This window comes from Aptenodytes patagonicus, chromosome W (assembly GCF_965638725.1).
Source record: "Aptenodytes patagonicus chromosome W, bAptPat1.pri.cur, whole genome shotgun sequence".
NCBI classification, from domain to species: Eukaryota; Metazoa; Chordata; class Aves; order Sphenisciformes; family Spheniscidae; genus Aptenodytes; species Aptenodytes patagonicus.
The window spans coordinates 23,935,950-23,951,703 of NC_134981.1; the positions used below are offsets into that span (position 1 = coordinate 23,935,950).

At 41.4% G+C, this 15,754-nt stretch overlaps 1 pseudogene; it reads right to left on the bottom strand.

The window, feature by feature from the left end:
* Nucleotides 1–14,994, bottom strand: part of LOC143172194 (terminal uridylyltransferase 7-like) — a 78,773-nt pseudogene extending 63,779 nt beyond the window's left edge.
* Nucleotides 14,995–15,754: the final 760 nt, after the last annotated feature.

Consider the following 15,754-nt stretch of genomic DNA (forward strand, 5'->3'; position numbering starts at 1 on the left):
CACTCCCATTGGCTCTTTTGCAAATTCGGGTTCAACCTAAGAGTGGAACTTTGATTAGTCCGTATGAGTTGTTATATGGAAAACCGTATGAGCCTCCAGAACCAAATTTGAATGTACATATAAAAGGAAAACAAGATATATATAACTATCTACTTTCCCTAGGAAAAAAAAACTTTAACTGCGTTTCGGAGTATAGTTGTTTGGAACAGGCCTCTGTCTTTGGAGAATCCAGTACATGATTTCCAACCAGGAGACTATGTTTATGTGAAAACATGGACTTCTGAACCTCTTCAGGAACGTTGGAAAGGACCGTTTCAAGTACTGTTGACTACCTTCACCGCCATCAAGATAGCTGAATCAGAAGCGTGGATACACTACACCAGAGTGAAGAAAGCCCCACCATCGTGGAAAATCATCAATAGGGATAATAAGACTTCAAAGCTGACTCTGAAATATGTCTAATATTGTACATTCTTTTCAGAGATGGGAATGGATATTGGTATGGATACTGGTTTGGATGTTAGTGGGAGTCAATTTTTTAGTAGAGACAGAATCAATTGGAGACTTAGTAAAACATGGAAATTTATTGAAATTGAGAGGTAATTCTACTCAAATTCCAGACCTTGATCCTGAGGAGACGATAAGAGAGTTGGAAAGAAGATGGGAAAGAAAGAAAACCAGATATAAAAGGCAAAAAGAAGCACACCAATTGATACAAATCCCAAAAAGGACACAGGATGAAAATTTGATGTTAGGATTAATTAAAGAATTTGCTAATTTACAAAATGTGTCCCAAATTACTGCTTGTTTACCAATTCCTAGAGCAGTAGGGGAATCAATCCCATGGGGTATTCTAACTATGAATTTGACAAAAATAGAAAAAAATGAAACAACACATTGTGAATCAAAACCTGTGGTAGAATGGCAAGAACAGATTACGACCATTCGGAAACAATGGAAATTCATGGGTTATCAGGCCGACTGTGAAAAATTGTTGAACCATGTTTTTACTAGACCCCCATCATCTTTCTTTTCTTTTGGTACAACAAATACGGGGTATTGTTCCTATGATGAACAAAAAAAGAAAAATGTGAGTCGAATGATCATGGAATGGAAATGTGGTAAGATAGGACAGGTACAAGAAAATGAGGCAAATTGGGATTCTGTTTGGACTATGGCCATCCTATCTCAATATCAATACATAGCTAAGGCGCCTTGGTGTTTTATTTGGGATGGAACAATTTTTGCGACCTGGCCAAATGTAAACGATAGAAGCAGTACATTACGAGAAAAGGAAAATATTGTGTCTTGGTGGAAGTGTGGAAAAGTGTAGAATTGCAGTACCATTGATGAGGCAATTCAGGCCATTCCTCCGTTAGCTGCTGCTTTAAAATATGGATGTTTGTGTAGGGGCCTTAGGAATGATCTCAAATTAACCAAGGAATATATACCTAAGAGAGGAACAATATTTAGTTGTAAAAGATCTGCAATCCGGAGCCCAGGACACTTAGTGTGGACAATGAGTGATGGGACTTGGACGGCTCATTTGCCTGTAGATGGTAAAGTAAGACAAATAACATTAGGCATGCCAACCCTATGTCCAATTTGGAAAAGAACTCCTTTTAAAGGAGCATTAAAAAAATTTGAAATTGGAACGAGTAAAGAGGTCAGAAATGGATGAAGAATGGAACGAACCTGAGTCTGGAGTGAAAGTTGGTTGGGCTTTGGAATCTTTGCTGACTCTTATAGGAGTATATAGGAACAGAGAATGAATATATCAATTGATGGGACAAGTAGAAAGGATAGCAAATGCAACTAGAAAAGGATTCAAGGATTTGAATCTACAACTACAGGCAACTTCAAGGATGACTTTACAGAATAGGATAGCTTTGGATATGCTCTTACTAAAAGAGCGTAAAGTTTGTGGATATCTAAAAGATAGGATTGATCATTGTTGCATAAATATTCCGAATGTGACACAAGATGTACAGCATGGCCTAGATTTATTGAAGAGGGTAGAGGAGGATACTCAAAAGCTTCAACAAGACATACAGGAAAGTTGGATAGATAAAATCTTCAAAGGACTAGGATGGAATTTGAGTTCATGGATAAAATCATTGATACACACTGCATTAATCTTATTGATAATCATTTTAACAATTAGTTTAATTTATTACTATCTAAAGAGACAAATAAACAATAAGACTGCATTTAATCGAATGATCATCCAAGCAGTGGCCAGACAACAGGATGAACCAGATACAATTTCAAAGATTCCCACTAAGATCACTGAGATGTAATGATTATCTTATCACTAAAATAGATATTAAAATGAAAGTATTGAAATGATTTTCAAAACTTTCAAAGGGGGGAAATATTGAAGATTATCATTATTGAATCTTTCTATATTTTGTTTGATAGTGAATAAGCGACTATAAGAACATTTTGATTAATCTTTATGTTAGCGTTATGTAGGGGTTGCTGTGTTATTCACTGGACCACGTTAACCTTATTCTTAATTCTCTAGAGCGTGACCAGACCACTTAGGCTTTATTGTATATGGGATGACTTATTTGACAACTTGACAAGGTAGATGAATGAATATCTAGCTAACTTGGCAATGAAACTTACTTTTAAGGTGTTCTGAAGTGAACTGCCCTCATTATAATACTAAAAAACCACACCCACAGGTCAAGACGACCCTTGCCCAGGTGAAGACCCTTCCCCTGCGCAAGCGTAGTAACAGAAGAGAATGACACAGCAGATATTATAAGTGTATGTAAATCACTAACCAATCATTGTAACTGGGAGTGTACTACCTTGTAATTCTTGTGTATAAATATAACGGTAATCTAGCCATAGGTGTGCTTGATTTGTGGAATTCCACCTTGCACCCGGCCATAATAAAGAATGCCTGCTTTCTAAAACTCCAAATTGAGTCTTAGAGAGTTTATCATCTGCCGATTTACGGTAACAATATCAAAAGGAACATGGTGCCACAGCCAGGGGTTCGGCTACTTAGACCATGGGACTCGCTTTGAGAAACCTGGTCTACTGGGGGCTGACACGGTCCATCTGTCAGAGGAGGGGAAGAGCATCTTCGGTCATAGGCTTGCCAAGCTGGTGAAGAGGGCTTTAAACTAGAGATGCCGGGGGAGGGGAACCTCAATCCATCCCACTCCTACCAGTTTGATGCCAGGGCCAGCAATAGATGCCCAGAGCCTGGAGAAGGATCACAGGTCAGCAGGAGAGCACCTGAAGAGCAGCACAAAGGAACTCCAGCCAGTAAGACAGCTTCATCGGGGGCCCAACTTAAATGCCTCTATGCAAACGCACATAGCATGGGGAATAAACAAGAGGAGTTAGAGATGTGCGCATGCCTGCAGGGCTACGACCTTATTGGCATCACGGAGACGTGGTGGGATGGCTCCTATGATTGGCGTGTTAGGATGGAAGGATACAGGCTCTTTAGGAAGGACAGGCAGGGGAGACGAGGAGGGGGTGTCACCCTCTATGCCAATGACCAGCTGGAGTGCATGGAGCTCTGCCTGGGGATGGATGAGGAGCCAACCGAGAGCTTATGGGTCAGGATTAAAGGGAAGGCAGGGACAGGTGACATTACGGTGGGGGTCTGCTACAGGCCACCTGACCAGGAAGACCGAGCGGATGAGGCCCTCTATGGACAGATAGGAGCAGCCTCACGCTCACAAGCCCTGGTCCTCATGGGGGACTTCAACCACCCCGACATCTGTTGGAGGGACAACACGGCAGGGCATAAGCAATCCAGGAGGTTCCTGGAATGCATCGATGATAGCTTCCTTCTCCAAGTGGTAGAGGAGCCAATGAGGAGAGGTGCTACGCTGGACCTTGTTCTCACCAACAAGGAGGGGCTGGTGGGGAATGTGAAGCTCAAGGGCAGCCTGGGCTGCAGCGACCACGAAATGGTGGAGTTCAAGATCCTTAGGGCACCGAGGAGGGCGCACAGCAAGCTCACTGCCCTGGACTTCAGGAGAGCAGACTTTGGCCTCTTCAGGGATCTGCTTGGTAAAGTGCCATGGGACAAAGCCCTGGAGGGAAGAGGGGCCCAAGAAAGCTGGGTAATATTCAAGGATCACCTCCTCCAAGCTCAGGAGCGATGCATCCCAACAAAGAGGAAGCCCGGCAAAAACGCCAGGAGGCCTGCGTGGATGAACAAGGAGCTCCTGGACAAACTCAAACACAAAAAGGAAGCCTACAGAGGGTGGAAGCAAGGACAGGCAGCCTGGGAGGAATACAGAGAAATTGTCCGAGCAGCCAGGGATCAGGTTAGGAAAGCTAAAGCCCTGATAGAATTAAATCTGGCCAGGGACGTCAAGGGCAACGAGAAAAGATTCTATAGGTACGTTGGGGATAAAAGGAAGACGAGGGAAAATGCAGGCCCTCTCCGGAATGAAACGGGAGACCTGGTTACCCGGGATACGGAGAAGGCGGAGGTACTCAATGACTTTTTTGCCTCGGTCTTCACCGGCAAGTGCTCGAGCCACACCGCCCAAGCTGCAGAAGGCAAAGGCAGGGACTCTGAGAACGAAGAGCCACCCACTGTGGGAAAACATTGGGTTTGAGACCATCTAAGGCACCTGAAGGTGCACAAGTCTGTGGGACCCGATGAGATCCATCCGCGGGTCCTGAAGGAACTGGCGGATGAAGTTGCTAAGCCACTCTCCATCGTATTTGAGAAGTCGTGGCAGTCCGGTGAAGTTCCCACTGACTGGAAAAGGGGAAACATAACCCCCATTTTTAAAAAGGGAAAAAAGGAAGGCCCGGGGAACTACAGGCCAGTCAGCCTCACCTCTGTGCCTGGGAAGATCATGGAGCAGATCCTCCTGGAAGCTATGCTAAGGCACATGGAGGACAGGGAGGTGATTCGAGAGAGCCAGCATGGCTTCACCAAGGGCAAGTCCTGCCTGACTAACCTAGTGGCCTTCTAGGATGGAGTGACTACATCAGTGGACACGGGAAGGGCTACAGATGTCGTCTATCTGGACCTCTGTAAGGCCTTTGACACGGTCCCCCACAACATCCTTCTCTCTAAACTGGAGAGGTATGGATTTGATGGGTGGACTGTCCGGCGGGTGAGGAATTGGTTGGATGGTCGCATCCAGAGGGTAGTGGTCAACGGCTCAATGTCCAGATGGAGACTGGTGACGAGTGGCGTCCCGCAGGGGTCCGTATTGGGACCGGTACTGTTTAATATCTTCATCAGTGACATAGACAGTGGGATCGAGTGCACCCTCAGCAAGTTTGCAGATGACACCAAGCTGAGTGGTGTGGCCGACACGCCTGAGGGACGGGATGCCATCCAGAGGGACCTGGACAAGCTTGAGAAGTGGGCCTGTGTGAACCTCATGAGGTTCAACAAGGCCAAGTGCAAGGGCCTGCACCTGGGTCGGAGCAACCCCCGGTATCAATACAGGCTGGGGGATGAAGGGATTGAGAGCAGCCCTGCCAAGAAGGACTTGGGGGTACTGGCGGATGAAAAGCTGGACATAAGCCAGCAATGTGCGCTCACAGCCCAGGCGGCCAACCGTATCCTGGGCTGCATCAAAAGAAGCGCGGCCAGCAGGTCGAGGGAGGTGATTCTGCCCCTCTGCTCCGCTCTGGTGAGACCCCACCTGGAGTACTGCGCCCAGCTCTGGTGCCCTCAGCACAAGAAAGACACGGACCTGTTGGAGCGGGTCCAGAAGAGGGCCACAAAAATGATGAGGGGGATGGAACACCTCTCCTATGAAGAAAGGCTGAGAGAGTTGGGGTTATTCAGCCTGGAGAGGAGAAGGCTTCGGGGAGACCTTATTTTAGCCTTTCAATACTTAAAGTAGACTTATAAGATGGGGACAAACTTTTTAGCAGGGCCTGTAGCGATAGGACAAGGGGGAATGGTTTTAAACTAAAGGGGAGTAGATTTAGACTAGATATAAGGAAGAAAATTTTTACCGTGAGGGTGGTGAAGGGAACAGGTTGCCCAGAGAGGTGGTAGATGCCCCATCCCTGGAAACATTCAAGGTCAGGTTGGACGGGGCTCTGAGCAACCTGATCTAGCTGAAGATGTCCCTGCTCATTGCAGGGGGGTTGGACTAGATGACCTTTAAAGGTCCCTTCCAACCCAAACTATTCTATGATTCTATGAACTTTGCTTATTTTCAAGAAAAAAAAATACCCCGTAGTCATTGTAAATAAAGCTATTTTTATCTCTATCAAAGACTTGGTTATGGAAAAAAACATCTAAAGAAATACTGTTTCAGTGTTCAAATATGATTGCCTTCTGACACAGTGGCTCTACTTCATGTCCAAGTTTGGAATCACAGCATTTTTATTACATATATTTTATGAACTTGTAATAAGGGGGAAAAAAGGATCCATTCCCATCCTTGTTTCCCTGAGGATATGCTAAATTTTAGCTATGAGACTGTCAAATCAACTACAGCAGGAATAAGTTTAAGCACAGAATCAAAACCTTTTCACAATCTTTAATTTCTTTTCAGTGTTCAAGCACAAAAATGTATAGAAACAACTAGCATGGCAAATCAAGACTTTAAATTACTTTACAGAAAAATGACATAAGATTGTTTCATAGCTCAAACAACCTAGCAATCAGAAACCCTGTGTGCTGGTTTCGGCTGGGGTAGAGTTAATTTTCTTCATAGCAGCCAGTATGGGGCTATGTTTTGGATTTGTGCTGGAAACAGTGTTGATAACACAGGGATGTTTTCGTTATTGCTGAGCAGGGCTTACACAGAGTCAAGGCCTTCTCTGCTTCTCACGCCACCCCACCAGCGAGTAGGCTGGGGGTGCACAAGAAGTTGGGAGGGGACACAGCGGGGACAGCTGACCCCAACTGGCCAAAGGGATATTCCACACCATATAACGTCATGCTCAGCAATAAAAACTGGGGAAAGAAGGAAGGGGGGGATGTTCGGAGTGATGGCGTTTGTCTTCCCAAGTAACCGTTACGCGTGATGGAGCCCTGCTTTCCTGGAGATGGCTGAACATCTGCCTGCCGATGGGAAGTAGCGAATGAATTCCTTGTTTTGCTTTACTTGCGTGTGCGGCTTTTGCTTTCCCTATTAAACTGTCTTTATCTCAATCCACGAGTTTTCTCACTTTTACTCTTCTGATTCTCTCCCCCATCCCACTGTGGGGGGAGTGAGCGAGCAGCTGTGTGGGGCTTAGTTGCTGGCTGGGGTTAAAACCACGACACCCTGATGCACATATAACTAGTGCATAAGCAAAAACATAGTTATTTATCTTCTCTTACAGCTAAATTAAATGCTGCATCTCTCTGTCTCATAGGGCTGCTAGGAGTCCAGATGTTTTAATTGTTTTGAGGTTTTTTTAGAAGGAAAGGTCAATAAAGCACAAAGCCATGTTATATTACCGTTACTGGCATACGAAGAAAGGAATGTTATTTTAAGAGAGTATTAACGTGGTAGCTCTGTTTTACCCTAATGCATTTTCATTAAAAAATGCTATTACCACGCTGTAAGTTATATTTAAGCCATAATCTACATAAAGGTGCAAACATCCAAAACCACATAGACATATGTAATAAAATGATCTTACTTACATTGGCAGGAAACTCGGTATCTATGTTTATGTCTGAAGTTTTGAAACCAAATCTGCTACAGGAGGAGCCATACAATCTTAATGAGCACTCTGCAATGAAAATAATTAGACTGCACTTACTCTATATCTAATTCTACATCTGTAGCTACTTTACAGAATCGCCTGTAGATCTTAAACCTACATCTAGCTTTGATAGCCACAGGAAATGGAGAAGGGTCCTCCAGCAGCACGGAGCTGAGTTAGCAAGTCCTACCTCCCACACTGTAGCTAGTAACTCCCACGCTGTAGCTAATAAAGGCTTATCGTGAAGATCAAATGTCCTGTTCATCTTCACTTACACTACAAGTCTGTTTGGGTCATTAGCACCCACTGTAATTTAATTCTGATATGGGGCTACTTTGTCACATCATGTCATTCAGCAGAATACAATAACTATAGCGTTTTAGTATTTAACTAGTCAAGGTTTTTAATTAAATTTTCACCTTTGATTTTTAAGTTGGCATATCTAGTATTTAAAAACAAATTGCAAATAATACCTGGCAATTTTTGACACAGTAAGTTTTCCATCACTGTTTTAATGTTGAGCCTTTTTTCTAAATCTTCATTATTTAAGCCAAATTCTTGCACTACATTTTCAATAGCAACACCAATAGCTCGTAGCTGGGAAGGTGTTGAAGGAGGCAGGGTAGTCAGCAACTGTTCTTCTCCCTTTTCCTTTAAAGATAAGACAACTAATGTTTTAATGATTCTCTTCAGTTGCTTAATGTGTTAGAATGAATGCAAGCAATTCATCCCAATTAACACCACCACAGGTTTTCGAGATAGCAGAGGTAATTGGAAACAAGTACATCAAGAGAGAAACTATAACAGATACAAAGAATTAGATATTCCAGAAGGCTTCTGCAATGTGCAAAGGTATATATACGTATATTTGGAACAGGGAACAAAAAAGTCACCAACCCCTTCATCTCCTATGAAGCAGGAAAGGGTAGGAGTTAAAGAGGGAAAAAATGGAAAACCTGCCCAAGACAATTATTTTTTGTCCAGTTCAAGCTGAGAAAGTAAGAGGGATCAGAAGATTAATTAAAAACAGAAAGTAAAATTGAGTTTATACTGGAAGTTATTTTGATGTTTGATTATGTTCAAAACAAACCTATCATTATTTCTTTTTATGCACAGACACACCTATAATACTCCACAAGCTCTGAATTTCATTTACAGTATTTCTGAATGGCAATCTTCACCTAGACACATAAGTTATAATTTTTAATTCTGCCACGCCAACTGTATTTGCTTACTGTTAACTCCTTGTTGCTCTGGACTTGATCAAAACATTTCATTGTTGAAATATGCCAATAAAATATACACTAAGAAGAAAAACATAATTATTCTATTAGAACAATTAACAGCAAAATAGAAGAGTCAGTTGGTACAGCTTTTTTATTGTGCTTAAATCACTAGTATCAAAATATTACTAAACTATACTTTAAATGATGACTTCCATCAATAATAGACAGGAAAAGGTACAAATTAAATTCCAAAGGTAAGGGTAGAAGCAAAGACCAGGTCCCAAGTTTATTCTTTTTACCAGCATCGCTAAAGAATACTTTTGAGAAGCATGAGTTTCAAACACGGTTAAAAAAAAAAAATTAAAAATAATAATAAAAAAAAAAGAAAATGTTAGAAGTAATGCAGTTTCCTTGTCATTACCAGGATAAGGATAGTTTCATCAATCTGTGCTTTATACTTCTTTTACCATCCTTAACTCACCTTTATGCTTTTCTTGTGTCTTTTCTCTCTAATATGCTTATGAGCAAAGGCCACTGACTCAATCAAAACACTGATACCGAATATAAAGAAATACTAAGGAGACATATGGTTCTCTTTGTCGAAACAAAGTAGCTAAATGTTCCGTGGATAGATAGACTGGACATTCCGTAGATAAAAGGAAGCCTTGAAGCTCTGTGTACAGGGGTGGAATAGATAAGGAAGTTATGCTGAAATCAGCTAGTTAGTGCAACTGGGCCAAAAGACAAACTGTGCAGGCGAAAAGACTGAGTTCAATTAGTGGACACGGTGAGGAAGACTATCGACGACCACCAGAGGACCCTGAAAGACCACCAATGAACGTAAGAGCGCATGAGTTAAAGACTTTTACATATGTTAATGAGTTCCAGGAAGTAACATGAATATGCTAATGAAATCTAATGAATACGTATATTCTGATTGTACATAACTCTGGTAATTGAGAGATTCGGCACGCACACTAGGTGGAGCGATCCCCTGCGCGCCCGGCGCCGCAATAAAGAATGCCTGCTTTCTAAAACTCCAAATTGAGTCTTAGAGAGTTTTTCATCTGCCATCTTACGGTAACAACATCACACAATTTGCAGGTGTATTTTGCTGATGGGTAGCTTCGAGGTCGCTAAAATAAAGATAAAAAATCCTAAAATATAGAAAAATATTACCTTCGTTTCATTCAATACCCCTGCTAAATTGAGTGATGGTAACCGAAATCCAGAAACATGCACTCTAGCTTTCCCAACTCCATTGTTACAGTGAAAGTTTGAATATCAAATATAATATCAGAAGAACAGTGATACCAGGTCAATCAAATCCAACATCTTGTCTTTTTGTAAGGGACGAGGCCCACGTGGCTGTGCTGTAAGCACAGACAATGCCCCAGGAAAGGCTCCAGAAGCCAGCCACGGGGAGGGGCCCAGTGTCACTCTCCGTGACTGACTAATGTCTCAACCACTCCTGGAGCTGGGGTGAGAGAAGACTCTAGAAACCTTGGGCTGGAGCCAATAAATAGGGGCGCACGTGAGCCCCCTCAAGGGCACTCTCCACACTGATACACCTCCCCCTGTTGGCAGGTCCGACGCTGGATCCAGGATTGGTGATTTCTTGATCTCTCTCTCTCTCTCTACCTCTCTCCTGCTTCCCAGCTCTCTCTTCCTCTCTCTTCCCCTCCTCCTTCTTGCTCTCTGCTTTTGATGTTGCTAAGTAATACAAGGCCTACCTCAACTCCTCACAAAGCCGCTTAGCTTGTATTATATATATTAAGACATAGAAGGTTGATGCTTATAGAAGTGTTTGTGCCATTAAAGTTGGAGTTTGTGTTTGGACCTTGAGTGTTATTTCACCTTAATCCACACCGAGGGGATTTGTGGATCTCAGTCACTCTCCCCTTCCCGCAGGTGGGATGTGACGCTTTTACAGAGGGAAATACCCAATACCCAAGGAAGAATATATTAACTGAGCAAGCATATAATGAAACTTTTCTGGTACACTGCCCCAGCCTCTAATGTTCTGACATTAAATTTGTGAACTATAAGAGCAGCCTATTTTATGCTTAACTTGCTTCCATAAATTTGTGTGTTTGATTTTTTTTTTTACACTTAAAACTCATACGAAAAGGATTTAGACTAAGATTTAATATAGTAAAAAGAAAAAAAGGATAATTTGCCTTCTCTTGGCAATTCATTAACAGCACCAATTTTGTTTGTTACCTCAATTATATAACTACGCTTATTAGTATCCTCTAGATCATATTTACAGATTAAAAAATAGGGGAGGACTATATAGGTAACGACAGTAGTACCTTCTTCAGTCTATAAATGCAGTCCCGCTTCAATTGTTCTTCAGCTTGCTGCAACCCTAGAAGTTCCTTTGTAGATAGCACAGATTCATTTGTGACAGGACCAACCACTTCATCTTGATCATACTCATCCTTTCTAGTTCTTCTTGATCTCCTTGGTTGCTTCTTCGTTTCTTATAAAGAGTTAGTTATGAGAGCAAACAGGTAACTTCAGAGTACCACACGGTGTTTTGGGTTTTTTCTTCTTCTTAATTTCCATTCTGCTTATGTGCTAACCAAAGAAGATACAAATCGCATACCTTGTATGGTTTCCTTGCCTGTTCTGTGCAAGTCTGATAATAGCAAGAGCGTATATTTGTCATAAAACAAAGATACTGTATGTTGACTCTCACTAACTACTAAGAAACAACAGTTTGTCTAATTAAAAAAAAAAGTCATCAACCTTATTTAGATAGCTTTGTTAAAACTGACAAAAAAATAAAACTAAATGCAATATATTTCACTGCCTACCTGAGGCATACCTGTATATCATTAGAATGAAAAGAAATTCAACATGTCCAAAGATTTCAGGATGCTTGGTGAGGCTTAGATAGAGAAAGAAGTAGAAAAATCAGCTGACCCACAGACTACTAATATCACAGAATTACTGATTATAGGCAAATTTGAATGATTTTTTTTTTTTATTTGTAAGAGCTAAGAGCACTAAGATATAGCACTGCAGCAGGTTCGCTGATATACAACGAATTATTACTGGCAGTAACAACTGCCTGTTAATGTGTACTTGCCTTTCAGTTAAAGCAGCATATGGATCAGTATTGCCTTCACATTCTTAAACAGACAACTGGAAAAAAAAATAGCAGCCCCTTTGGGCTACACATACCAATAATTAACTAACTTGCTAAGTATTCACACACTTTGGTTAATAAATCTACGTATCTTGCATAATAAACATGCTTGGAAAGCTTGTTATGTTTACTGCAAAAGTTCTGGAACAAATTAATATAAACATAACTTCTATTTTAAATATACTTTGTCATCCTTTTTGAAAAAAGGAATTGCTACTGGTTTAAAGAATACATGTAAAATGGATCTTGGGAATGAATATATGCAGGACAGATTTTTCATGCACAGAATAAGTGAAAGGTAAAATGTAATCTAAAGTATCTATACAGGATGTCCAGATGTATGGAATTTCTCAAGTTCCGAGCGCTTCTGAGAAAGTTTATGCAACTTTCTTAAACTCTGAAACCCTTATCATAGCATAAGGTTTTCATTTGTAATAATTTAAAAAATAAAGATAAAGCAGAACCCCCTACCAAATATGTTTACAAAGATTCCCCCCCCCCCCGGCAACTGCAATTTTTGTCTTTAATAATTGGCAAAAGGGAAACAACCTGGTTGTAAGTTTTCAATCACTTCTTTTATTCAGTTCACTGCACAGCATGCATGTGCTAGTGTTGTCAACAGGAACGGAGTAAGAATGGTAATACAATTCCTTTCAGCAGCAATATGAGTTTATGCTGGAATAAACAGAACAGAACTAAGTCTTCATAGTTTGTAGGGACAGTACTCCAATGCAAGACCCAAAAAGCAGAAAGAAGTTGAACTAAACCTTTTAACTTTACATGTCCCTTCTGTTTTCCATAATGACTCTCATGTTAAAATTCCAAAGACCTACAGCAGTTGTTTGGTTAGATTTTTACTAATCAGTGTAGACAGAACTTGGATGAAGAAGTGTATTTAATACATTTCTTTGCAGAAGTCTGTGACACATACCTACTTATTGCTTATTTCTGTGAGCACTAAGTAACTTAAAAAAATTATGAAGTAAATAAATACTTTCATATTATTTGGCAGTTACAATAGTGGCAATATAATTATAGGCTAATGACTAAATAAAGTATTAAAGGCAAGTTAAAGTTAAACGTCATGCAGAAGAATCAGCACCTCAAATTTGTTAGACTCCCTCATTATGAGTGGCAATCAGATCAGTAAAAAGGTAGAAGAAAGACAAGTGCATAAAAGACTTCAAGTAAAAGGAAATTCCATAAGAAACATTTTTAGCATTTGTTTTTTACTTGCCATCGAATTAGAGCTTTTGAAGGGAACTCAAGAGGTGAGCTATTCCATGCCTCTGCTTCCCAGCAGGATGAAGTGAACTTTGTCAATCCTGAGTGATGTTTGCCTAACCTGTTCTTAAAGGCCTTTAGGTACAGACTCCATGAGCTCCCCAGACAACCTTTCCAGTACTTCACTAGTTCATGGAGTCTGTTACCATTAGAAACTTTCTTTTTATTCCTCACCTGAATCTTTCTTGCTGAACTTTAGGCCCATTGCTTTGTATCCCATCCATTAGAAGCATCCAAAACTGATTATTACAGTTATCTAAAAGGTATTGAGAAAATAATGAAGACTGTTATCACACCCCCCTCTTTCCTTCTGTAGAAAGATTGGGGATTGTTAAATTTTATGTAGTTTCTGCTTTCTATGTGTCCTTCTTTCTCTTTCCTCCTCTGAGGTTGAGCTTAAGTGTACAACTTGCTTCTAACAATGAGAGACACCAGGCACCTGCTCACAGTTTATCTTTTTAGTGACAGCTGATACCAAGGGAAAGGACAGTTAACTCTTGGTCTACTTGCACTTCTTTCCGGTACACAAGTTCAATGAAGAGCTGATGATATTGATGACTTCATCTTCCTCCGTCTCCTTCCCTGCCCCCCAGTTCTCCTCTGCATTTCACTATTTAGGGTTTGTACTCTCATTATTAGTATCAATTGTCCCTTGGGAAGTTCAACATGCACAGAAAATTAGTGGGGGGTTTCTATTTATTTATTATTGCTATATTACTGCCTCTTACTAGTATTAAGTCCTCACAATACTTACGATGCATTGTTTTTAATCTTCATTAAGATATAGTTAGGGACCTTATTATTAGCTCCATAATCTCATTCTGTACCAACTTAACTGAAACACCCCTTATCAGCCTTGACAGATTCAGTCAAATTGTACCTAGAAAACTGCAGACAGGGATGTTACACAGATGTTGCAATCTACTTATTCCTACCACTTATAAACCAATTTACCAAGCCAACACAATTTATAAAACAAGTTCTGTATCATATGCTGCAACAATTTGTTTAAAGTGCTGGAGTATAGTACAGTCAATAGTTTGCAAAGTGATACAGAACAAAAGTCATTTACTGCTTTAACAATGAATCTTGAAATTATACTTTTCAGTAATATACACAGAAAGTTACTTCACTGAACAGCTAAGTAAAAAATAAACAAGCATGTTAATTGCCAGAGCTTCCTTTCTGCATGTCTGACATGTCTTCACTTAAGTTTTTCTGAAGCTGTCATCTTACATTTCTGTTCTCTGCACCTTCAACCTCATGAAGAGAGTCCTTTCTTGTCCTATTAAGCATGGGAATCCAGACTGCAGATGGATACTCTCTCCAGCTGTCAGAACAACCACAATGGTCATCAGAGATCCACTACTTAATTTGGTCTTTTGGGGTATCATTTAACTTTGACCCTTGATTGTGAGTGATGTGTTTAAGTGAATTTGGACTACTCAAAACATTACTCGGCCCTCATCTGGGACTGTTTCCATAATGAGCTGGCGTTCCCTTTTTGTCTTGAAGGCTAATATCTATTTTATTGCTATGGCCGTTTCCGTAATCATCCATGACTTGGTAGTCTTTCTGTAAGAGATTCCCTTTTAGCTCTTCTTCATGTAGCATTTCCTGTTCCTTATTTTGTTTGGCAAAGCAAGGTTTTGCAGCATCTCCCATTATTATTACTGTTCAATTTAATGATTCACACCTAGAAATTAAAAAATTAAAGTAGTATTTTAAAATAATCCACTGATAAACATAAGTGCACTGGTTATTATTTGTCGAGATGTTAACAATCAAAGCCCCAGCTTTGTAATGACATCAAGGCAAGCAAGTCTTGATGACATCCAGAGGAGAGGAGACGGCACCAGGAAGGCTGGAGAACTCTCACTCGTTGCCGAAGACAGATTCACCCAACCGCTAAGAGAAGAGCACTCACCCGACTACCAACACCCCACCATCGTGCTGCAGCAGAAACAGCCCCAATCCCTCAGCGACACTGTCTGCGCAGCCCTTCCAGCAGCCCAGGCCCTGCCTCCCCCCACCCGGCAGTGCGCATAGAGGGCCTCGCAGCCCTGCTACCATGACACTGCAGGCGGTGGCCATTGGTGGGCGCTGTAAGCAAAAGGGACCTCCCCCCTTGGAGGGGGACCGCAGTCATCACCCCTTTACAGTGGGCCTTAACCTACAGAGAACATTCAACTGTGCCACGTTGCCCCGACTTCCTCTAAAAGCTTGGTGCAGGCTGCTGTTCCCTTCTCTTCCCTCCACCGTATGCAGCCTATGAACCAGAGACTGGGGGGGAAGGTGTCGGCTCCCATACATTGTCAGAGATGAGGTGCTAGCTCCAGTGGAGAGGTATATCAGCTAGTGAAGCCCCTTTGGGAGCAGGGTGCCTCTAAGTGGTACCCCCGTACGCTGTGTGCCACGGATGGAG